The sequence below is a fragment of the Bos taurus genome, chromosome 10 (genome assembly GCF_002263795.3).
Source record: "Bos taurus isolate L1 Dominette 01449 registration number 42190680 breed Hereford chromosome 10, ARS-UCD2.0, whole genome shotgun sequence".
Classification (NCBI taxonomy): Eukaryota; Metazoa; Chordata; class Mammalia; order Artiodactyla; family Bovidae; genus Bos; species Bos taurus.
The window spans coordinates 67,762,852-67,789,406 of NC_037337.1; the positions used below are offsets into that span (position 1 = coordinate 67,762,852).

Here is a 26,555-nt window from a genome sequence, read left to right on the forward strand (position 1 = left end):
CTTAAAAAAAGGGAGCATGTTTTATATGCCAGGCATTATGTACAGTGCATTAGTTAACTTCTGTCACTTTTTCTCTCAGCACAGTTTACAGACCTATATATTCTTTGGCATGTACCAGTCTTAAATTTAAGAATTTATCCTTTTGTCTTTTTTTTTTTTTTAATATTTCTTTTTATTTATTTATTTGGCTGTACCAGGTCTTAGTTTCAGCATGCGGGATCTTTGATCTTCATTTCGGAATGTGGGATCTTTAGTTGCAGCATGTGAACTCTTAGCTGAGGCATGTAGGATCTAGTTCTCTGACTAGGGATCAAACTGGGGTCCCCTGCATTGGGAGCATGGAGTCTTAACCACTGGACCACCAGGGAAGTCCAATCCTTATGTCTTTTTATTGTTTATCTTAACATCTTGTGGATTTTCCCCTTTATGGCAAATATCATTAATAAAATTGATTATTAAAAGTCCAAGTAAATACTAACTTTTCTGGGAAATTCACATTTTTGTTGTATAAGTAGGAGGTTGTGTGTGCATGTGCCCTCAGTTGTGTCCGACTTTTTGCGACCCTGTGGACTGTAGCCTGCCTGGCTCCTTTGTCCGTGGAATTTTCCAGGCAAGAATACTGTAGTAGATTGCTGTTTCTTACTCCAGGGGATCTTCCTGACCCAGGGATTGAACCCACATCTCTTGCATTGGCAGGCAGATTCTTTACCCCTGAGCCACCAGGGAATCCCATTTAATAATTAGTAATTTAGTAATTTAAATAAATTACTTTTGGCTGCACTGGGTCTTCATTGCTATGTTCTGGCTTTTTCTGTGGTGAGTGGGAGCTACTCTTCCCTGTGTTTTGCAGGCTTTTCATTATGGTGGCTTCTCTTGTTGCAAAACACAGGCTCTAGGCTCTTGGGCTTCAGTAGTTAGAGCACTTGGGCTCGGTAGTTGTGGCGCACTGGCTTAGTTCCTCTTTTGCGTGGGAAATCTTCCTGAACCAGGACCAGAGATCAAACTCTTGTTTCCTGCATTGGCAAGCAGATTCTAATCCACTGCACCACCAGGAAAGTCCAGGATTTGCCCTCTTAATTAAAAAAAGTAGATTAGGGCATAAGGTTCAAGTGTGCTACTTTTTTTTTTTTCTTGGTCTTCTGTTTTTTCTTGTGTACATTTCTTAATATGTAGAAGTGTATTTCAGCTAATTTTAAAATGTCCTTTAATGTAATTGGGGAAAATAATCAATAAATACATTTCTTTTGCTTCCTTTTATATATTTCTTGTGGGTCTTTTAACTTTCTAACCTTTTACTCTCCAGTTGTTAAGTGGGCTTAGATGAGTTATATAAAGTATGTTCTGAAAAAAAAATTCTGCAAAAGTAATTTTTTGTAGTGTTTGTAAAATGTGTTTTCAACTCTTATAAATACAAGCTTTTGGTTGTGACTTGAAGGAAATAAAATTCATAGTATTTTTCTTTTCAACCAAATGGTAGTATGTGCTGTACTTACTTTCGAAGTAGTAAATCAAATAGCATAAAACCTATCTAATGCATGTTTGGAGAAGGAAATGGCAACCCACTCCAGTGTTCTTGCCTGGAGAATCCCAGGGACGGGGGTTCTGTCTATGGGGTCGCACAGAGTCGGACACGACTGAAGCGACGCAGCAGCAGCAGCAAATCATGTTTTCCCATGCCACTTGATGAGGTCTTGGAGGTCAGAGACCTCTTACGTAGCTAGTGCATGGCATATTGCACCTTGTACTTGGTAGATCATGGTGTTTCTGTAATAGCAGTGGATCTTGAGAAAGTGTTAAAAAAAATTATTAGACTCCCAGTAGCAATATTTTGGCCTGCTGCAGTCAGGGAGAGATTATAATATCATTGTTCTTACTTTTGAAAATTTTCACTCTTCGGGTGAAGAAACTGAAGGGGCCAATATTTGTGCTTTAAAGAATAGAGACCGAGGTACTTTTCATTGTAGGTAGTATCATCCCACTTTATCTGGAGGACAAATTTCTGTAGATCTCTGCTTTCTTTCTTTCTTCCCCTTCCTTTCCTTTCTGAAAGCAGTGAAGACCCAATAAGCTAAAATAACAGAGGAAAAAAGTATATCTTAACACTTAAAAGGTAGTCAACCTTAGGCCCTTTGCTGAGGTCTTCATAGTTTAGGATAGAAAGTGGTGCATATCATGTTCTTTCCTGTGTCCTTAGCTAAACATTTGTTGAATGAATTTATGTATGCTTAGTTGCTCAATCGTGTCTGACCCTTTGTGACCCTTTGAACTGTAGCCCGACAGACTTGTCTGTTCAGGGGGTTTTCCTGGCAAGAATACTGAAATAGGTTGGCTTTTGGACCTCCAGGGGGTCTTCCTGACCCAGAGATCGAACCCACATCTCGTGAGTGTCCTGCGTTGCAGGCGGATTCTTTACCACTGAGTCATATATATATTTTGCTAGCATAGATGTCTTTTTTTGGAGAAGGTGATAAGAGACAACATTTTTATTTATTTGTTAGGTAATGGTGGTGCAGGCAAGTGCTTGTCTTAGCCTGTCCCATGTGCCTAGATAAATTTTCATTTCTTATTCCCTCACCTCTTTCAAATCTCTTCTTAAACAGCACCTTCTCAAGGAAGCCTACTCTGATCACTGTCTAAAATGGCAATTGCCACTCTCTTCCTGCACTTCCAAGTTCCCTTACGCTAGTCAATTTTCTCCCATAATCGTTACCTCCTTGAAACATATACTGTGAACACTACTTACTGTGATTATTGTTTTTCTTACCACCAAAATGTAAATTCCTTGAGGGCTTTGATAATTTGTTCACTTTATTCTGAGAGCTTCATAGATGCTTATTTAACAAATGCTAGTTGAATGAATGAAGGTTGGAAAGAATGTAACATGATAAAGTTAGCTATAAAATAATTTACATTAAAATTTATATTTAAAAGTACCTCCATTGTTTAAGAAGTTTTGCTTTTGTTGACTTTTGTGTTCCATAATGATGTGTGCGTGTGTCCTCAGTTGTATCAGACTCTTTACAATCCCGTGGACTGTAGCCCGCCAGGTTCCTGTGTCTATGGAATTTTCCAGGCAAGAATACTGGAATGGGCAGCCATTTCCATCTCCAGGGGATCTTCCTGACCCAGGGATTGAACCTGCGTCTCCTGTGTTGGCAGGCAGATGCTTTAGACTAGCACCACCTGGGAAGCCCAAGGCAAACAAGCATGCAAAAATTGAAGGATTCTTCTCTTGCTGGAAAAGGGACTGAGTTTGGCTTGCTGAAATGCGTTGTCTGCTTCATGCCTGTAGCATCTTTTTGGTGAAGTTGCTTTTCATTACCTCACTGGTCGTTTAATTAACAAGAAAGAATCTCAGAGTGTGTTCCACTGTGTGCAGATGGAGCATCTCTTTCCTACTGGATGTGGCTTTCCATGAAATAAGGCATGACAATATTAATAACTATCTTCTTTCTTCCTTTTTTCTTTCGACTTGGTCTTATGCTAAAGCTTTTATGTGTATTTAAAAAAAAAATCTTTCTAACAATTCCATGAAGAAAGTATTCCTGTCCCTTTTTGCTTGCAGAAAACTGAGTCTTAGAGGTTTAGCAACTTGCCTCAGTAGAGTGTAGGAGCTGTGTTTCAAACCCATCCAGTCTGACTGTAGAGGAACATCACTACATAGTAAGCCTTCTTAGTGAAGAGCAGCTAGATATGAAAAAGAAGTTAGTAACGCTGTAGTGAAACTAACTTCACAGAGCTCTTTTATTTGCCCCAGCTTCTCAAAAGTTAAGTAGTTTGAATGGAACAGTGTGATTGAAGCACCTGTATGTTGTTGCAGAGTCAGACTCAATGTAGCGACTAAACAACAATTTAAAGTGCATTTTAAATGAAACCAGAGCTGGCTCCTAATCAGATCCTCTATTACTTATAGTTTAGCCCAATAACAACTTAGCTTATCTCGGGAGCAGAATTTGTATATGCCCTTTCTTCATCGTCACTAAAAATTAGGTTCAGTGGGAGCTGTATAAGAAGTATAATTTGGTGGAGAAGTAGAGGAGTAGACAGTGAGTAGGCTTTGCTATTCTGGATTCTTAAGAAAAAAAGTTATACTAAATGGAACTAGTCATTCCCTACCAACTATACAAAATAATTCCAAATTATTTTTAATTGTTTTAATTTCAAATTTTGATTAGAAAATTCTGATTCTTTAATACGAATTACTTTTTGACCATTAATTAGCGGTTTGTCTATGTTTTTCCTTGTAAGATGACATATTTTATTCCCTTCACTATAGAAGTATTTCTTCTCATAATTTTAATTTCACTTTTAAAACACTGGTGATTTAAGGGGTATCCTAGAATCTTATTCGGAGATGGCGATGGCACCCCACTCCAGTACTCTCGCCTGGAGTCTGGTGGGCCCAAGTCCATGGGGTCGCTGAGAGTCGGACACAACTAAGCGACTTCACTTTCACTTTTCACTTTCCTGCATTGGAGAAGGAAATGGCAACCCACTCCAGTGTTCTTGCCTGGAGAATCCCAGGGATGGGGGAAGCCTGGTGGGCTGCCGTCTATGGGGTCACACAGAGTTGGACACGACTGAAGTGACTCAGCAGCAGCAGCAGCAGTAGAATCTTATTATTGCAGGAAATCATGTTTAAGGATACATTTATATGCTGAAGCCAGTAATATGCTTTCCATAGAAGTTGTAGGACACTATTGTGTACATCGCTAGTAGACTCATAAAAAAAAAATTCTCCAAAGCAAGACATGACATACTTATTTTTGGAGATACATTGAGACTGTTTTCTGGCTTGAGATGATCAGTGGTGAGAGACTTTCCCTTTTAGATTTCTAGAACTGTGAGGAGAACGTCATGCTTAATTAGTACTTTTCTTGATGCTCCCATCCAGTTTTAGTGGAATGAATACTAAAAAGAGGGTTTTCTTTTAATTAATTTTTACCAAAATATAGTTGCTTTACAGTGTTGTGTTAGTTTCTGCTGTGCAGCAAAGTGAATCAGTCGTACGTATCCATATGTCCTCTCTTTTAGATTTCCTTCCCATTTAGGTGACCATGGATCACTGAGTAGAGTTCCCTGTGCTGTACAGTAGGTTCTTATTACCTGTTTTATACATACTTGTGTATATATGTCAACTCCAGTCTCCCAGTTCATCCCTTCCTCTTGAAAAGAGTTTTTTCCTGTACACTTCGTTATTCCCCCCTTTAAAGGAGCCCAGAAAGGCTGCTTGTTTGAATGCATGTTCATGGTGGGTGGAAAAAGTAATAGTTCAGAGTTTATGTTGAAAGCAGTAAAATCCCTTAGTCCTCTGCCTTCCCAATCCCCTCCCACCCCCCAGGGACTCACTTCAGTTCCTTCTTTATTTGATTCTTCTAGTGATAATCCCCATATTAATGTTCTTATGCTTCCATTTCTAGATTTGTCAATTTTAAGCATTGTCTGTAGTGATAGTCAAGATTTAGCTCTCATTTACGACCTGTCCAGAATTACAAAGGATCTGAGGGTTTACTCTACTTGAAGCTAACAAATTAGCCTGTCACAGTTTCATGGATGCTGGTGGAAATACAGACTGCTATGGTTGGAGGCAGAGTCAGAGATGAAGTACAGTGTATTACTTAGAGCCTTAGCAGTAGCTAGGGCATCAGCATTCATTTGTGCCTGTATCCCGAGCTGCACTTCGCACAGGACACTGCAGAGAGGGCCAACACTTCACATAATGGATTTTGTTACTGGAGAAAACTCTGCTTTTAAGGATTTCAGATATTTTGTAATGGGCAGTAAGCACGCTTGCTCTTTGCTTCAGAGGGAGACAGTAGTATACTGAAGACAGAGCTTCTGTCTTCCAAGGTTGCTCACTGTATGAACGTCCTTGAGAATATAGTCCAAAACAAAGAGCAGACAGTGCCTTGCTTGTAAGACACAGAAAACCATGAAGGATTATTTTCCAACACCACTACCCTGTTCCCCACCTTCTTTCTGATATAATTACATATCATTATTTTTAGCTTTCTGCTCACCTTAGTAAATACTGTATATTTTTATTTTACTAACAGTAGGTGGTGTCTTTTGACTTCCTGCTTAGAAAGGAGTATTTTGGTTAGAGATCCTTATTAGTGTTAGAAAACTAGTTCAGTTAGAGCCTAAGAAAGGAAATAGAGAGTTCAGGGCGATAGAATAGGATTGGCTCCAGGTGCTTGAATATTACTTAGAAGAATTAGTCTCTCCCTATATCCCTTTGCTTTCCTCCTTTGGCTTTATTTTTGGTACCCTCCTTCGCCTCTCTCTCTCACCAGTACTGATTCTTGGCTCTGTGTTTATTTCTGAACAAGTTGCTATGGCAAGGTGGAGAGACTAGATTAGAGTAGCTGGAGCCTGGTCCCATGCCCAGATGGAGATGTATGCTGGGGGTGGGGAGAAGGTAGTTCTGCAGAGATAAAACGGATGCCATAACCTCTCCATATCAGAGTTCTCAGTTTACTTTTTTTTTTTTTTTGACGAGGGTTTTGTTAGTTTTTATAACTGACCTTAATATTTTTCATTTTCTTAAAGATAGAATGAATTTATGATATTTCCCTTTTTCATAGTTATCCATCTCTTGATGTCCTGTATCCTTCGCTCCAGTTTTATATAGTCCTCTTTTTTGGTGTATTGTCTTGTTTTGCTGGGTTGCATACTAAGGTAAGATGTATGGGAGGTAAATTTTGAGTACTTCCTTGTCTGAAAGTGTTTTTATTTTATTCTTAAAATGGAATGTTAGTGTGGCTAAGAGTAGAATTGTAGGTTGAACATAATTTTCTGTCAGCGCTTCAAAGGCATTGATTCATTCTTTGCTAGTATTCTTCATTATTGAAAAGAAGTCTTAGGCCCGTTTTATTATTATTTGTTTTTAATTGAAGTATAGTTGATTTACAGTGTTGGGTTAATTTCTGCTGTACAGCAAAGTGACTCACTTATCCTGTATGTACATTCTTTTTCATATTTGTCTCCAATGTGGTTTGAGTATAGTTCGCAGTGCATACAGTCGGGCCTTGTTGTTTGTCCATTCTATAAATAATAGTTTGCATCTGCCGATCCCAGATTCCCAGCCGGTCCCCCTCCCCTGCCCTTGGCAGCCACAAGTGTGTTCTCTGTATCTGTGAGTTGGTGTTTGTTTCATAGATAAGTTCATTTGTTTCATAGTTTAGATTCCATATATAATGATATCATATGGCATTTGTCTTTCTCTTTTATATTTAATTTTACTTTTTTATTGGAATATAGTAGATTTACAGTGTGGTATTAGTTCAGGTGTACAGCAAAGTGACTATTTACACATATACATACATGCATTCTTTTTCAGATTCTTTTCCTATAAAGGTTATTTTCCTATTATAGGTTATTATCCTATATAATAGGAAATATTATTATTTCCTATATAGGTTATTCTAAATATATAGAATATTTAGTAAAGTTCCCTGTCATATAGAGGGAAGTCCTTGTTGATTATCTGTCTTACATATAGTAGTGTGTATATGTTAATCCCAAGCTCCTAATTTATCTCTCTCCTAGCCTTTCCTCTTTGGTAACCCTAAGTTATTATTTTTTTATGTCTGTGAGTCTGTTCCTATTGTGTAAGTAAGTTGATTTGTATTATTTTTAGGTTCCACATATCGGTGATATTAGATGGTATTTATCTTTCTATTTCTGACTTCACTTACTATGATAATCTCAGGTCCATCCATGTTGCTGTAAATGACAGTATTTCATTCTTTTTAGTGGCTGAGTCGTATTTCAGTGTAGGTACCGCGTCTTCTTTATCCATTCCTCTGTCAGTGGACATTTAGGCTGTTTCAGTGTCTTGACTATTAGTGCTGCTGACATTGGGAAGTATAGTTTTGTCTGGGTATGCCCAGGAGTGGAATTGCTGGCTCATATGGCACTTCTATTTTTAGGTTTTTTTGAGGAACCTCCATACTGTTTTTCACAGTGGCTGGACCAGTTTACATTATCACCAACAGTGTATGGGGGTTTCCTTTTCTCCACACCTTCTCCAGCATGTGACTTGTAGACTTTTTAATGATGGCCATTCTAACCCATGTGAGGTGGTGCCTCATTGTAGTTCTGATTTGCATTTCTCTAATAATTAGTTGTGATGAGCATCTGTTCATGTGCTTGTTGGCCATCTGTAAGTTTTCTTTGGAGAAATGTCTGTTTAGTTCTTCTATTTTTTTGATTGGGTTGTTTGTTTTTTTGTTATTGTTTGTATATTTTGGAAGTTAAGACTTTGTCAGTTGCATTATTTGCAGATATTTTCTCTGCAAATATGGTAGGTTGTCTTTTTGTTTTATTTATGGTTTCCTTTGCTGTACAAAAGTTTCACTAGGCCTCATTTGTTTATTTTTGGTTTTATTTATATTGCTGTGGGAGGCCAGTTTGATTCTTGTTCCTTTGCATATGAGCTACCTTTTCTCTGAAAGCGTTTATTGTCTTTTTTGGTCATTGTTGCCTGAAATTTTCCGAAGATTTTGATGGCGTGGGTCTTTATTCATTTGAGCACTGAGTGGGCCTTATTAATTGGAAGACTTTATAAATCTTTTAGTTAATTAAATCTTTTAGTTGTAGAACATTTATATTTCTCTGAAAATGTCCTCTCTTCAATTTTTTTTTTCCTATTTTCCTTCTGTAATTTCTGTTACTTAAATGCTGACCTCCTTGACTGATGCTGGGTATCCTTTCGTTATTTCTTGTCTGTTTCCTGTTTCTGTCTACTTTCTAGGTTTTGCCTCCACAGTATAAAACCTTACACTACCTTTTAAAAATTTTGTTTTCAAGAGTCTTTTCTTGTACTTTTTTGCCTTTTCACAGCTTTCTTTCTTGATTTATGAATGCACCATCTTTCTGAGGATCTCAGAGAGCTTTTAACAAGTTCTGTTTTATGAATTGTTTATTCCTTTGTCACATTTCTTTAACTTTTTGTTTCCTTATCTCTTTCATGTTACAGATGTTTGATTCTGATTTAACCAGTCAAATGAAAGAATGAAGTGATATGAAACTGATTGGCATCTCTCTACCTAGACAGATCTGTTGACTAGTGAGCTTTGCAGTAGAGTGGACGGATAAGGGGCCTTATTAGCTTTGGTCAGTGGTGCTACTGCCTATAATGCTGCTGCTGCTGCTGCTAAGTCGCTTCAGTCGTGTCTGACTCTTCGACCAGACGGCAGCCCATCAGGCTCCTCTGTCCCTGGGATTCTCCAGGCAAGAACACTGGAGTGGGTTGCCATTTCCTTCTCCAGTGCCTATAATAGCTGCTGTTAATTCTTTCCACACTATTTAAAGGATCTGCCCGGATGTTTTAGTTTTGTTATTTTCCTTTGTTTATTTTGTTTTTTAAAATGTAAAATCTCAAAGGTAACTGGAATGGTGAAGAGGGTCAGTGATCTAGTGTCTGGAAATGTTTATGTAGTCATCTTTCTTGTGTTTCAGAGTGAGAAGTTTTAGGGTATGGATTCTGTAGCAGAGAGTAGCCCAGATACTGGAGCCAGACTGGATTCAAGTCTGGTTCTGCCATTTACTTAACAAGTTACTTAGCCTTTCAGTGCCCCACTTTTCTCATCTGAAAGTTTTGGACATTGATAGTCCATGGGGTCGCTGGGAGTCAGACACGACTGAGCAACTTCACTTTCACTTTTCACTTTCATGCATTGGAGAAGGAAATGGCAACCCACTCCGGTGTTCTTGCCTGGAAAATCCAGTGGACGGAGGAGCCTGGTAGGCTGCAGTTCATGGGGTGGCTGAGGGTCGGACACGACTGAGCAACTTCACTTTCACTTTTCACTTTCATGCATTGGAGAAGGAAATGGCAACCCACTCCAGTGTTCTTGCCTGGAGAATCCCAGGGACGGGGAGCATGGTGAGCTGCTGTCTATGGGGTCGCACAGAGTCAGACACGACTGAAGCGACTTAGCAGCAGCAGCAGCAGCACCTACCTAATAAGGTTGTACTTAGAGGACTTAGTTTAAAATGGTATTAAATAGTGGCGTTTAGTAAAATATCAAAGTATTCATTTTCCTTTTCTCCCTACCCATAGTAACAATTATGTGATTTAAATATGGTGGTGATTGCCTGCAGCAGAAATTTTGGTGGAATTACGTAATTTTAGAATTTGCCCTTTAGAACCTTGAAGAACACTTGGTATCATTACTTCAAGGACTGGAATGTGTATGTGCAAATGTTTCCATAAAAGTCTTTCAAAGTTTCTCCTGTTCCCCCTAAAAAAGGATCTCACTCAAGATAACTTGATAAAAGTGGTCTTGGAGCAGAGCCAGAGAACTAGGAATGAAAGAATACCATTTTCACGCCCAGAAACTCTTATGTCCTGTCAGAATTGTATGTGCTCAGGGTATTAGGGAAGCTTTATGTCTATACAAAATACTCACTGACAATCCTAACTCTTGAACTTGAGAAATTTTTGAAAGTTCTTTATAAATGGGTTTCTTGGGCAAAAACTGGCAGGAGGAATAATTCTTGAAAAATTTTTTTTTTTTTTGCTTTGGCTGATGCCTCCAATATGGTGGAACACTGGGACTTTCTTTAGCATACTCTGCTGTGTGTAGAATTCAGGTGAGTTGAGTGAGTAAAACCCTTGTGTAGTGGTTCTTGCTCCCTCCCCCCAAATCTTGACCCTTATCTGAATTAGGGTTTTAGTTTGGATTATTTATCTTTTTTTTCCCCTTCTCTCACATAGTGGAGGAAGTTCTTAGAGTCTGTTATTTTTACTGTTGATATTATTATAATGTTGTTTACATCTTAAGATGGAAATACACACGACCATATAGTCCATGAGCCCCTATATATGTACCAGTTAGTTTTTACATTTTGCCATGCTTGTTTATTCTTGTCCTTGTCCCAACTAAAAAAAATTTTAAAGCAAATTCTAGACATACCATTTTTTAGCTGTAAATACATCAATATTTTGTCTTTTAAATAGGCAATTTCCCCATAACCACAATACCATTATATAATCTAACAAAATTAATTATTGATCTGACCCCTAGCTTCTGAGTTTTAATCTCCATCTTCAGTTCAGTTCAGTCACTCAATCGTGTCCGACTCTTTGAGACCCCATGAATCACAGCACGCCAGGCCTCCCTGTCCATCACCAACTCCCGGAGTTCACCTAAACTCATGTGCATTGAGTCGGTGATGCCATCCAGCCATCTCATCCTCTGTCGTCCCCTTCTCCTCCTGCCTCCAATCCCTCCCAGCATCAGAGTCTTTTCCAGTGAGTCAACTCTTCGCGTGAGGTGGCCAAAGTACTGGAGTTTCAGCTTTAGCATCATTCCTTCCAAAGAAATCCCAGGGCTGATCTCCTTCAGGATGGACTGGTAGGATCTCCTTGCAGTTCAAGGGACTCTCAAGAGTCTTCTCCAACACCACAGTTCAAAAGCATCAATTCTTCGGCGCTCAGCCTTCTTCACAGTCCAACTCTCAAATCCATACATGACCACAGGAAAAACCATAGCCTTGACTAGACGGACCTTTGTTGGCAAAGTAACGTCTCTGCTTTTGAATATGCTATCTAGGTTGGTCATAACTTTCCTTCCAAGGGGTAAGCGTCTTTCAATTTCATGGCTGCAATCACCATCTGCAGTGATTTTGGAGCCCCAGAAAATAAAGTCTGACACTGTTTCCACTGTTTCCCCATCTATTTGCCATGAAGTGATGGGACCAGATGCCATGATCTTCGTTTTCTGAATGTTTAGCTTTAAGCCAACTTTTTCACTCTCCTCTCTCACTTTCATCAAGAGGCTTTTTAGTTCCTCTTCACTTTCTGCCATAAGGGTGCAGATCTGCATCTGCATATCTGAAGTTATTGATATTTTTCCTGGCAATCTTGATTCCAGTTTGTGTTTCTTCCAGCCCAGCATTTCTTATGATGTACTCTGCGTATAAGTTAAATAAGCAGGGTGACAAGATACAGCCTTGACGAACTCCTTTTCCTATTTGGAACCAGTCTCTTGTTCCATGTCCAGTTCTAACTGTTGCTTCCTGACCTGCATACAGATTTCTCAAGAGGCAGGTCAGGTGGTCTGGTATTCACATCTCTTTCAGAATTTTCCACAGTTTATTGTGATCCACACAGTCAAAGGCTTTGGCATACTCAATAAAGCAGAAATAGATGTTTTTCTGGAACTCTCTTGCTTTTTCCATGATCCAGCGGATGTTGGCAATTTGATCTCTGGTTCCTCTGCCTTTTCTAAAACCAGCTTGAACATCAGGAAGTTCACAGTTCACGTATTGCTGAAGCCTGGCTTGGAGAATTTTGAGCATTATCATCAAATTCCTTTATGTCATCTAAAACCCACATATATTCAAGTTGTATGTGGTATCATTTTTAAATGATTTGGTTTTCTTCATTTATATAAAAATATTTATATCTTGCAAATATTTGCCTTTCTAACTTGTTATGGAAGATTTTAATCACATAAAAGTAGATGCAGTGCATGAATAAACTCCCATGTACCCGTCACAGCTTTGTATTCGTGCTCAGTCACTAAGTTGTGACTGACTCTTTGGGATCCCATGGACTGTATAGCCCACCAGGCTCCTCTCTGTCTATGGCATTTCTCAGGCAGGAATACTGGAGTGGGTTGTGATTTTCTACTCTGGGGATCTTCTTGACCCAGAGATGGAATTCGAGACTCTGTGTGTCCTGGACTGGCAGGTGGATTCTTTACCACTGTGTCGAATCATGCCTGGTTTTGTTTCATTTATTACCTCTTGCTTCATCCTCCTGGATTATTTTTAAGCAAATCCCAAGTATTAATTGGAGTCCAGGGTATCTTTAAAAGATAAGGACTCAAAAAACGTATATATATATCACCCCCTTAAATTCCTTAATGTCATCAAATGTCCATGTTCAAAGGTTCACCTGTCTCAGATGTCATAGTTTGAATCAGTATCCATATAAAGTTCCTAATTTGCAGTTGGTTGGTAATGACCTTTAAGTCCCTTTTAATCTACTGCTCTCATTTTCTCTCTCCCTTGTGAATCTGTTTATTAAAGAAATCAGATTTTATTTTATGGCTTTTAGGGTTTCTCAGTCTGGGTTTTAATGACTGTATCCCTGTGGCTTAGCTTAATTAACATGTTCTTATGTCCTCTGTATCTCCTGTAAATTGGCGATTGACTCTGGAGGCATACTTATACGATATATAATTCATGCACAGAGTAAATGTTTTAAATGATACAAAAGGGTGTATATTGGAAGGTCAGTCATTTCTTCACACTCTACCTTTCAGTGTCTTCCCCAGAAGCAGTTATTGTGTCTAGAATGAAATGTTTTTATTAAGCTCTTGTATATCACCAGTAAACATTCTAAATATCCTAGTAATTTTGAAGATACAAAGATTACTAATTTGTACATTTTAGAATTTTATTAAAATTAAAATTTTTTATTGTAGTTGATTTACAATGTTGTATTTCTGGTATACAGCAAAGTGATTCAGTTACATATTTGTATTTCTTTTTCATATTGTTTCCATTATAGGTTATTACAAGGTATTGAATATAGTCCATTGTGTTATACAGTAGTACCTCATTGTTTCTCTCTTTTGTATATAGTGGTTTGTATCTGCAATTCCTAACTCCTAATTTATCCTTCTCGCCTCCTTTTTCTCTTTGGTAACGGTAAGTTTGTTTTCTATGTCTGAATCTGTTTCTGTTTTGTAAATAGTTCATTTGTATCATATTTTAAAGTTCACATTGAAGTGTTAGCACATGATATTTGTCTCTCTCTGTCTGACTGACTTCATTTAGTATGGTAATCTTGGGTCTATCCATGCTGCTACAAATGGCATTATTCCATTTGTAATGGCTGAGTAGTATTCCATTTGTGATTGTATGGGTACCACATCTTTATCCACCTATTGATGGACATTTAGGTTGCTTCCATGTCTTTGCTGTTGTATATAGTGCTGCTTTGAACATTGGGGTGTGTTTATCCTTTTGAATTATAATTTTCTCCAGAAACATGTCAAGCAGTAGGATTGGTAACTTTTTTTAAGGAACCTCCATAGTGTTCTCCATTTTGGCTATACCAATTTACGTTCCCACTAACAGCGTCGAAGGGTTCCCTTTTCGCCACACCCTCACCAACATTTATTGTTTGTGGACTTTTTACTGTTGGCTCTTCTGATTGATGTGAGGTGATACTCTGTTGTAGTTTTGATTTGCATTTCTCTAGTAAATAGTGATGTTGAGCATCTTTCATGTGCTTGTTGGCCATCTGTAAATCTTCTTTGGATAAATGTCTGGGTCTTCTGCCCCTTTTTTTTTTAAAGCTACCTTTTTTGTTTGTTTGTTTTTTTAAAAAATGCGCTTGTTTCTGGCTGCGCTGGGTCTTTGTTACTGTGCAAAGTCTTTGTCTAGTTGCGGCAAACAGAGGCTGCTCTCTAGTTGCAGCGTCTGGACTTCTCATTTTGGTGGCTTCTTTTGTTGTGGAGCTCGGGCTCTAATGTGCAAGGGCTCAGTAGTTGTGGAGCATGGGCCTGTTTGCTCCGTGGCATGTGGAATCCTCCTGGACCACGGATGGAACCTGTGTCCCCTGACTTGGCAGGTGGATTAATACCCACTGGACCACAAGGGAAGTCCTCTGTCCATATTTTGATTGTTTTTTTTTTTATTTTTTTTTACTGAGTTGTATGAGCTGTTTATATATTTTGGAAATTAAGCACTTTTTGGTCACATCATTTTCAGATATTTTCTCGAAATCTTTAAGTTGCCTTTTTGTTTTGTTTATGGTTTTCTTTGATGTGCAAAAGCTTGTAAGTTTTTTGTTTTTGTTTTTTTAAGGATTTTTGTGTGTGTGTGTGTTTATATACTCTGGTGGCATTTGCATGCACATTTTATTTTTTAAATATGTAGCTTTCTTCTGATCCATTTGTAACACAAATGTACTATGCATTTGTTCAGCTAAAGCAAACAACAATTAAAAATAACCTGCACTCTTTATTCCAGTCAAAAGTTTTGGTAACTTTTATTCTTTGGTTTCCTGTCACATTCAAGGCTATTTGTGAACTATCCTGTTAATTCTAAAGTTATAAGAAACTGACCGTCTTAGGTGAAAGCAGAATTTGCAGCCTTAAATGAACTTACTGACTTAACCATTTGCCCATTCCTGCACATGTTTTCAAGAAAAAGTAGATTTGCTAAACTAACATCGTTGGGCAAGGGACACAAACAAAGCATTATACTTTGAAAGATAGTGGCTGTGTTAAATCTTCATTATTCTTTTTTGAAAATACTCAAAATACAAAGTAACACCAAAGAGGAGCTTTGCTATCACTATGGAGTTGAATGTCTTATTTGTAAACTCTTTTAAGTAATGTATATAATGGGCTTCTCCTGTTAGCTTGTTTGACTATATTGGTGCAGCCCTCCCCCATTCCCCACCCCGGTTTATGGCTCATCAGTGAATTTGAACGTTTTTAAAGTTTACCTTAGAGGGTCTTATAAACAAATTTTTCTTCTGTTTGTCTTTTTGTTAGTGAAATAGTTTAAACAAATGTTGATTCTAATCAGAAACTTAAGACTTCAGAAGAGCTGAATTTAAAATGTTTATGAAGATAGCTCCATTTTCCTGGGTGCTCACAAGCATTTTTGCTAAGTACTTTACGAGCATGTGTGTAAGAGACATAGAACAGGATAATTAACAGGATTATTGTTACCATATTATTACTAGACTGATGAGTGAGTTTCTTTTTTTTTAAGCTCCTGGGAGTTCCAATACCCAGATAAGGTTGAGAACAGTTGCTCTAGGAAGAGTCACAGATTTCTGGCTTGGTCCTCTGGGTGGATAGTTGTGTTTTTTGAAGAGAGAATATAGAAAGAAAGAGGTGTAGTTTGTATTAATAAATATATGGTTGGTTGGCAGTGGGAAATAGGATCTGAAGCCCAGAAGCAAAGTCAATTCTAAAGGTGAGGTGTGGGAGAATTATTGGCAGTTAGATGGTACTCAGAGGATTAGGTGAAATTGCCCTGGGAGAGCTTGCATGAAGAGAAGACTCAGAATTCTGGGGAAATCTTGAAATGTTTTGAGTAGATGGAAAGAGAGAAACAAGATAACACGTGTTCAAAAGAAGTAACAACAAGGGAGTGAGTGATATTTCAGAAGCCAAGGGAGAAGATAGGGTCAAGTTACAGGCAACAGATTTGCCTGGCATATGGTAGGTGCTCCATACATTATGTTTCAAGTAGAATTTAGTTTGAAGTTTTAAAGAGTCATATGTTTCCACTGGATTATATTAGTTACGTTGCTGGTGACCTTGGTAAAAAATATTTAATTGGAGTAGTATATCTCCTACTTCGCTCTGGGCTCCTTTTGGTCTCCTCTTAAGTTCCTTATCTGAGAATTATCAGAGTTCTGTAGGGCTTTGCTCTGGGCAGCTGCTGCTGCTGCTAAGTCACTTCATTTGTGTCTGACTCTGTGCGACCCCATAGACGGCAGCTCACCAGGCTCCCCCGTCCCTGGGATTCTCCAGGCAAGAACACTGGAGTGGGTTGCCATTTCCTTCTCCAATGCATGAAAGTGAAAAGTGAAAGTGAAGTTGCTCAGTTGTGTCCGACCCTTAGCGACCCCATGGACTGCAGCCCCCCAGGCTCCTCCATCCATGGGATTCTCCAGGCAAGCCTTCTACAGTGCTTTCTCCTTAGGCGTTTATAATCTGTTATTAAGTTGGTGCAAAAGTAATTTCAGTTTTCCCTTGTTGAACTTTGCCATTTGATATTGGAATACATTTTAAATAAATGTGGTTATGTCATACATCTTTTAATGTACATTTCTTGCTTTATGTTTTTTGCTAATGAATTATTACTTGCTATTTATTTTACATGTATTTTAGACTATGGAAATTATGTTAGGCAAAAAGCAAATTTGAGTGGTTTCTTATTTGAGTTCAAAATGGGTCATAAAGCTGTGGAGACAGTTTGGAACATTAACAACACATTTGGCCCAGGAACTGCTAATGAATGTACAGTGCAGTGGTCATTCAAGAAGTTTTGCAAAGGAGACAAGAGCCTTAAAGATGAGGAAACCAGTGGCCAGCCATTGGAAGTTGACAGTGACCAACTGAGAGCATCATGGAAGCTGATCCACTTATAACTACACAAGAAGTTGCCCAAGAATTCAGTGTTGATCATTCTGTGGTCATTTGGCATTTGAGGCAAATTGGAAAGGTGAAAAAGTTCGAAAAGTTGGTGCCTCCTGAGCTGACTGCAAATCAAAAAAATCATCATTTTGGAGTGTTGTCTTCTCTTACTCTGCACAACATCAGTGAACCATTTCTTGACTGGATTGTGATCTGCAACAAAAAGTGGATTTTATATTACAACCAGCAACGATCAGCTCGTGGTCATGTACCAAAAAAAAGGTCATGGTCACTGTTTGGTGGTCTGCTGTCAGTCTGATCCACTACAACTTTCTGAATCATTACATCTGAGAAGTATGCTCAGCAAATCAGTGAGATGCACCGAAAACTGCAGTGCCTGCAGCTGGCGTTGGTCAACAGAAAGGGCCCAGTTCTCTGTGACAATGTCTGACTGTAGGTCGCACAACCAGTGCTTCAAAAGTTGAATGGATTGGTTTACGAGGTTTTGCCTCATCTGCCATATTCACTGAACCTCCCACCAACTGACTACCACTTCTGTAAGCATCTTGACAACTTTTTGCAGGGAAAATGCTTCCACAACCAGCCGGATGCAGAAAATGCATTCCAAGAGTTCACTGAATTTCGAAGGATGGATTTTTTTTTTTTTTTGCTATGGGAATAAACAAATATTTCTCATTGGCAAAAATGTGTTGGTTGTAATGGTTCCTATTTTGATTACTGAGGATGTGTTTGAGCCTAGTTATAATGAATTAAAATTCAGGATCTGAAACTGCTATTACTTTTGCATTAACCTAATATCATGGCTTTGAGCTCCAATGCTGTATGCCTAAACTTCCAAGTTTACCTCCTTGGTCCAGTTCTTCTGAGGACCAGGTCCACATATCCAGCTATTATTTATTTTGACTTTGATGTCTCATAAACATAGGGACTATCATCCATGCAGATACTCATGCTAGAAACCCAAGCCTGATCTGCTTTCTTACACAAATACTAAAACATTTCTTTACCACAAGTTCTAACCACATTCCACTTACTGGTTTATACACATAAATGATATGGTGATAATATAATGAGTAAATACCTCAGTTGTGTGAAACAGATGTCTTTCAGGAAGTCTTAATTCTCAGAGCCACTAATCAATAAACCTGTCTTGCTGAGTGTGATTCCAGAGTTTAAAGGTTAAAAGTATTACAAAACATGGTCTCTAAACCCAAGTTAAATACTTCACCTAGTGCTCAACCAAAGAAACTTGTGTATAAATGTATAATGTATCTGCTTACTGTACAGGATTGAATATACAAAACTATGTTGTAATTAACTGATAGGCAATTTCCAGGAGAGGGTGAGTAGTGAAGTATTAGAGTATGGGGACTTTGGGGCCGGAATGCTTTTGTTCAAGTCTTAATAGCACCACTTGCTGTGACCTTGGGCAGATTATTTTTCTTCACCATGTCTCAGTTTCCTTATCTGTAAAATGATGATAATAACTGCCCATACTTCAAAGGGTTATTAGGATTAAATATAATAATTAAGGGTTTGGAGACTTCCCTGGTGATCCAGTGGCTAAGACTCCACACTCCCAAAGCAGGGAGCTCAGGTTTGATCCTTGGTCAGAGAACTGGATCCCATGTGCTGAAACTAAAACCCAGCATCCAGGTCTTCACTAAACTCGCCTGATTCTCCATATTAGATGAAGTTTCCTTTTATATGTTTCTTAATACCCATTTTTTAAAAATAACAACTTTATTGAAACATAATTCACATACCATGCAATTACCCTAACCCTAACCCAAAACCTAACCCTAACCCTAATAAAGTGTACAGTTCCGTGCAATTCACGGAATTGTGTGATCACAACCAAAATCAATTACAGAACACTTGATTCAAGTCATGAGAATTCTACCTGCTGTCATAAAGATACCAAAAAGAATCCCTATACTCATTAACAGTCACACACATTTCCCCCATCCCTCCAGTAACTATTAATAACAACCACTAAATCTACCTTCTGTCTTCCTAGATTTGCTTATTCTGGATATTTCATATAAATGAAACCATACTTTATGTGATCTTTGTCTGACTTCTTTCACTTAGCATAATGTTTTCAAGGTTTATCCATGTAACACATACCAGCACTTCATTCCTTTTTATGGCTGAATAGTATTTCAGCGTATGGATATACACTGTTCATCAATTGATGGACATTTAGGTTGTTTTAATTTTTGGCCATTATGAATAATGCTGTTACAAACATCCATGTACAGATTTTGTGTAGAGTATGTTTTCATTTCTCTAGAGACCATAAGTAGGAGTGGAATTGCTGAATCATATGGCAATTCTATGTTTAGTCTTTTGAAGAATTGCCAAACTGTTCTCCATAGCTGCCACATATTTTACATTTCCAACACCAGTGTATTACAGTTCCAGCTTAGCCATATTCTTTCCAACAAGAATTGCCTCTTTTTGATTTTAATCATCCTGAGTGTGTGTGAAGTCAATCTCATTGTGGGTTTGATTTGAGTTTTTCTGGAGCTAATGGTGTTGAGCATGTTTTCATGTCTTTATTGCCATTAGTATATCTTCTTTGGGGAATTTTCTATGAATATCCTTTCCTCTTTTTTTAGAAAAAATATTTATTTATTTATTTGGCTGCTGCTGGTGCTGCTAAGTCACTTCAGTCATGTCCGACTCTGTGCGACCCCATAGACGGCAGCCCACCAGGCTCCCCCGTCCCTGGGATTCTCCAGGCAAGAACACTGGAGTGGGTTGCCATTTCCTTCTCCAATGCATGAAAGTGAAAAGTGAAAGTGAAGTCATTCAGTCGTATTCCGACTCTTAGTGACCCCATGGACTGCAGCCTACCAGGCTCCTCTGTCCATGGGATTTTCCAGGCAAGAGTACTGGAGTGGGGTGCCATTATTTGGCTGCACTGGGTCTTAATTGTGGCATGCAGAATCTTTAGGGGCAGTAGGTGGCATCTAGTTCTCTGACCAGGGATCAAACCTGGGTTCCCTGCATTGGGAGTGCAGTCTTAGCCACTGGAGCTCCAGGCAAGTCTCCCTTCCTTATTTTTAATTGAGCTATCTCTTTGTATTGTTTGTATTACTTCGTATTATTGAGTTACAAGAGTTCATTATATTCTATATACAAATCCTTTATCAGAAATATTAATTGCACATATTTTATCCCGTTCTGGGAGGCTGTGTTTTTCACTTTCTTGGTAGTTAAAAAAGTTTTAAATTTTGCTGGAGTCTGTCTTTTCTTCTGTTGTTTGTTGTTTGTAACTTTGGTATCATACGTAAGAAACTATTGCTTAATCCCAGGTCATGAAGATTTAAGAGTTTTATAGTTTAGCTCTTGTATGTTTGTTTTATAACTGTTTTTCTGCCTTCCCTGTTAGAATGTCAGCACCATAGGAGGGCTTAGATGATACTTATCCAATTTATTTGTTGTTTGGGCTTCATTTAAGTCTTAGAAAATACTAAGTGTTCAATAATGGTTGTTAGTTATTTTGGAAAGACTAAGGAGCTGTTATCAAAATGTATTAAAACACCTAACTTGAAATACTTTTAAAAAAAATAGGAACTGAAACATTATATATATATATTTTTTGGTGCACCAGGAGTTGTATTTATACTTCAGAGGTTTAGGAGACCTTAAATGATTGCCTTCCTTAGTTCTCAGAAATTGTCTCTCTTTAGCTTACAAAATTGGGCAAGTTACATTTAATTTTGGACTTGGAGAGTTTTATTACTCTGGTCTCCATCAGTGATTCTAGAATAAACCAATGAGCAAGTCCCATGTTCCTAAACTTCTGGGTTTCCTTGTGGTAAACAAAAAATCTCATGTCACTTTGCAGAGGTCTGACACCACCACTGGTATATGGTGAAAGACAGATAATCTCTTTACTGATTATTTCTACCAGTAAAGAGGATTTTGTGGGGCTTTACTACCATAATTTGTTATTCACTCTGTAATACTAGATGTGGAGTTAAGGTAGCATCTGAAATGAGGGCTTTGGCATATATTAAATTCAACTGCTATGACTTCCTCTCAAGATTAGTTGTGTACTTTGTCATTATAAAACTGTGTACTTAGTTAATCTTTTGAGAAGGGTGAATTGATACTTTGATAATGAGTGGTTTTACATCTTAGACTATAAAATCTGTTTTTAGGGGTTTTTTTTGTTTTAGTGGATTGATGTTATAAAATTTTAATATGAAAAGTATCATGAACTAGTGCATTAACCTAATGTAGGTATATTGCTATACTTCGGACAGAATCCTGGAGGAATATTAGAATTAAGCTAAATCATGGAGGGAAATACCATCTCATCTAACTTTTTTTTTTGGTGGGTTTAAGGCCTCAGTAATGGATGTTTGTAAAAAGCGTGTATATGTTTGCATACATTAAACAAATTTAGGATCTTATATCAGAAAATAAATCAATCTGTTACCTTTTAAGAATGCACAAGGGAAAGAATAGTATTTGAATTTATTGCTTAGTTACAATGATATGTCTGCTGGTAAAAGGATGAAATTGTTTAATATGAGTTAGTATATGTCTCAATTCTAATGAGATTGGCTCTAGGTTTATGTTTATGCTTGTGACTTTAGCTTTTACTATGATAACCTCCATTCTATCATTTAAAAATTTAAAAAGACTCTCCAGAATTGAGTACTATACTTTTCATGTTGGGAATTGCTGCTGCTGCTGCTGCTAAGTCGCTTTAGTCGTGTCCGACTCTGTGCAACCCCATAGACGGCAGCCCACCAGGCTCCCCCGTTTCTGGGATTCTCCAGGCAAGAACACTGGAGTGGGTTGCCATTTCCTTCTCCAATGCATGAAACTGAAAAGTGAAAGTGAAGTCTCTCAGTCGTGTCTGACTCTTAGCGACCCCATGGACTGCAGCCCACCAGGCTCCTCCGTCCGTGGGATTTGCCAGGCAAGAGTACTGGAGTGCCATTGCCTTCTCCTCAGATCATCTCAAATTCTTGAAACACCAACCCTGAATTTCCTTAATACTATCACTGTCATTCTCATTCATGAAAAAAATCTTTTAAAATATTTAAATTTGGATACTAATTAGATATAATTTTAAGTCATTTTTGAGCAGAGTGGAATCTTTCAGTGATTTCTATATAGCAGTCTCCTTTTCCTCTTCCACCACTTGATTTTATTGTAAACTTGAATAATTCTGTTTTCATATCATCTTTCTTTGATCCAAAGCAGTCATTTAATTGCAGAGCAAAAGCACAAAACAAAATACCCCAAACTGAAGCTTCCACAGATGTTAAGGGATTAGCAGAGTTCCTGTACTTCAAAGTAGTGAGGATGAGATGGGGGTTCGATTGAAATGAAACATTTATTAGTTTTCTATGTTCTGTTCAATTAGGCTGTTTTTTCTTTTGACCTTTAATAGGTTTCAAATACTGGGTCAGCCAAAAAGATCATTTGGCTTTTTCTATAAGATGTTACAGAAGAACCCAAACGAACTTATTGGCCAGCCAACCCAGTACATAAAACAGATTGAAATTTTTATTCCCTTATTTTGCTTTAAAAATAATTTATTATTTATAATAAGTAATTTAGAAAAGATTTGCAGCATTATACTTGCTTTAGGCAGTTTTTTGGAATGCCCACAGATGTGAAATGTATCTTTGTTTTGCCTTTTGCGGTACTTTGGGTAAGTGCTAAACTTTTGCATCATTCTCATCAAGTTTACCAGATAAATTTCAAAGTATGGCCTCAGTCTTAATATACCAGCAAATCTGGAAAACTCAGCAGTGCCCACAGGACTGAAAAAGGTCAGTTTTTATTCCAATCCCAAAGAAAGGTAATGCCAAAGAATGTTCAAACTACTGAACAGTTGCACTCATTTCACATGCAAGCAAGGTAATGCTCAAAATCCTTCAAGCTAAGCTTAATAGTACGTGAACTGAGAACTTCCAGATGTACCAGCTGGATTTAGGAAAGGCAGAGGAACCAGAGATCAAATTGCCAATTCTTGTTGACTCATAGAAAAAGCAAGGAAATTCCAGAAAAACATCTACTTGTGCTTCATTGACTATGCTGAAGCCTTTGTGTGGATCAACACAAACTGTGGAAAATTCTTAAAGAGATGGGAATACCAGACCACCTTATCTGTCTTACCTGTATGCAGGACAAGAAGCAACAGTTAGAACCGGACATGGAACAACTGGACCAGTCCAAGGACTAGAAAAGGAGTACGTCAAGGCTGTATATTGTCTTCCTCCTTTTTTAACTTATATGCAGAGTGCATCATGTGAAATGCCGGGCTGGATGACTCACAAGCTGGAATCAAGATTGCAGGGAGAAATATCAACAACCTCAGATACGCAGATGACACCACCCTTATGGCAGAAAGCTAAGAAGAATTAAAAGCCTGTTGATGAAAGGCAAAGAGGAGAGTGAAAAAGTTGACTTAAAGCTCAACATTCAAAAAACAAGATCATGGCATCTGGTCCCATCACTTCATGGCAAATAGATGGGGAAACAGTGGAAAGAGTTAGAAACTTTATTTTCTTGGCCTCCAAAATCACTGCAGACGGTGACCGCAACCATGAAATTAAAAGATGCTTGCTCCTTGGAAGAAAAGCTATGACAAACCTAGACAGCGTATTAAAAAGTAGAAACATCACTTTGCTGACAAAGGTCCGTCTAGTCAAAGCTTTGGTTTTTGCAGTAGTCATGTGTGGATGTAAGAGTTGGACCAGAAAGAATGCTGAGCACCGAAGAATTGAGGCTTTTGAACTGTGGTGTTGGAGAAGACTCTTGAGAGTCCCTTGGACTGCAGGGAGATTCATCCAGTCCATCCTAAAGGAAATCAGTCCTGAATATTCATTAGAAGGACTGATGCTGAAGCTGAAGCTCCAGTACTTTGGCCACCTGATGCAAAGAGCTAACTCAACAGAAAAATCCCTGATGCTGGGAAGGATCGAGGGCAGGAAGAGAAGGGGGCGACAGAGGATGAGATGGTTGGATTTCATCACCAATTTAATGGACATCAGTTTGAGCAAAGTCTGGGAGATAGTGAAGGACAGGGAAGGCTGGCGTGCTGCAGTCCATGGGGTCTCAAAGAATTGGACATGACTTAGTGACTCAGCAACAGCAAGCAGCCTTAATGATAAATGATTTTGCCCAAAGTCACTGTAAATAGCCTATAATTTATGTGGTCAACCTATTTTTTATTTTTATTTATTTTCTTTTTTGACCATGCAGTGTGGCATGTGGAATCTTAGTTTCCTGACCTGAACCACTGGAAGTTTCCAACATATTTTTAATTGATTTATTTTTGGCCGTGCTGGATCTTCTTTCCTGCGTGAAATTTCCTCTAGTTGCAGCGAGCGGGGACTCCTGGCTAGTTGCGGTGCATAGTCATTGAGGTGACTTCTCTTGTGGAGTACAGGCTCTAGGGCACAAGGCTTCAGTACTTGCAGTTCCTGGCCTCTAGCAGGCTCAGTAGTTGTGCTTGGGCTCAGTTGCTTTGCAGCGTGTGGGATCCTCCTCAATCAGAGGTTGAATTTGGGTCTCCAGCATTGACAGATGGACTCCCCACCACTGAGCCACCAGGGAAGCACCTCCAGCCTATTTTTATTTTAATCATTTTTCTAGGTTTGGAGCTCTGTGTAAACCTGGTTTTCAAAATGAATATTTTAAAAAGATTTATTAAAATTTTGAATTTTATCTACCTTGGAATTTTTGGCAGAAATTTTCATAAACGGTTCCTTTTCTTAGAGCAAAATAGGGCAGTAGATACTATACCTTCTGAGAAGCTGCCCAGGAAGAGCTTAAATTCTTGTGGGGTTCTTTTAAAAACAGCATATCTGAGAAGACACTCTTCTTTCCGTTTGGTTTGAGCAATAGATTTCTGTTGTATTAGCTGTTGACCTAACGTCTAAGTGCTAATTAATGCATTAAAATTATATCTAAAAACATCTTTCATAAATACGAATCTTAAATGCAAGCTATTAAATTGCTGTATAAAAGTTTTCACTGAATCAGTTTGGTAGTGAAATTTCTCCTAAGACTTGAATTTTGTCTCTCATGTTTCTGTTTTACTACTAATAGTACTATATGTGTGTATAAGGTTATGTTCATGTAATTATAGTCCTATCATTGTTTAAGCTCTTTCTTTGTTCCTTTTCTGATTTTTGCCTTGAAGCCAGTTAACAGAGCATTAACTAACGTAATTAATTTAGACTGAATTCAATTGATTAAAATATTGACATGCCACAGTGACGAATAAAGTGCATTTTAAATCTGTGTAGTCTAGTAGTAAAGAATAGTTGTTTTATCAAATAAACTTTACATTCTTGCTGAAAGGCCTGCTTAAATGTTTTCATGTATATAATGCACAGTCCTCCTCTTCCTAGTTGTTTAAGAAGCAATTCGTTTATTCTCTGAAAGTAAGCCATACAATTATGCGATTACTGAACTTCCAGAAACAATTGCTTAGGGATTTCCCTGGTGGTCCAGTGGTTAAGAACCTGCCTACCAATGTAGGGGATGAGGGTTTGATCCCTGGTCAGGGAACCAAGTTCCCACGTGCCACGGGACAACTAAGTCCATGTGCAGAAACTTCTGAGCCTGTGTGCCACTAGAGAAGCCTGACGAAAACAATTGCTTCATGTTTTAAACTTCATTATAATTAGGAAAACAGAGCCAGGAAACCCAGTGGGAGAATAATTTGTTTCCTGAGGAATAGAGCAGTAGAATAACTGCAACAAACAAAGCATTAGGTTTTACTGTTACTTGTTGTCTTCGTTCAGTTTTCACTTTCATTGCTGCTAAGTCGCTTCAGTCGTGTCCGACTCTGTGCGACCCCATAGACGGCAGCCCACCAGGCTCCCCCGTCCCTGGGATTCTCCAGGCAAGAACACTGAAGTGCGTTTCCATTTCTTTCTCCAGTGCATGAAAGTGAAAAGTGAAAGTGAAGTCACTCAGTCGTGTCCGACTCTTAGCGACCTCATGGACTGCAGCCCACCAGGCTCTTCCGTCCATGGGATTTTCCAGGCAAGAGTACTGGAGTGGGGTGCCATTGCCTTCTCTTCACTTTCATTAAATGTTTATAAAACACCTGATTTTCTTTAGCGTTATTAGTGTCTATATTTAAAGGTTTCCACATATATATATGTATATAAAGTTTTTGGCTGTTCTGGGTCTTTGTTGGTACGCAGGCTTTTTCTCTAGTTGTGATGAGTGGGGCTACTCTGTAGTTGCAGTATATGGGCTGCTCAGTGCGGTGGCTTCTCTTGTTGCAGAGCACAGGCTCTAGTCACACTGGCTTCATTAGTTGGGGCAAGTGGACTTAGTAGTTGCAATCCCGGGACTCTAGAGCACAGGCTCGGTAGTTGTGGTGCATGGGCTTAGTTGCTTCATGGT

At 38.4% G+C, this 26,555-nt stretch overlaps 1 protein-coding gene across 3 annotated transcripts in view; it reads left to right on the plus strand.

Annotated features, from left to right (window-relative positions):
* The window catches only part of FBXO34 (F-box protein 34), an 82,396-nt gene that overhangs the window by 9,634 nt on the left and 46,207 nt on the right, over positions 1–26,555 (plus strand).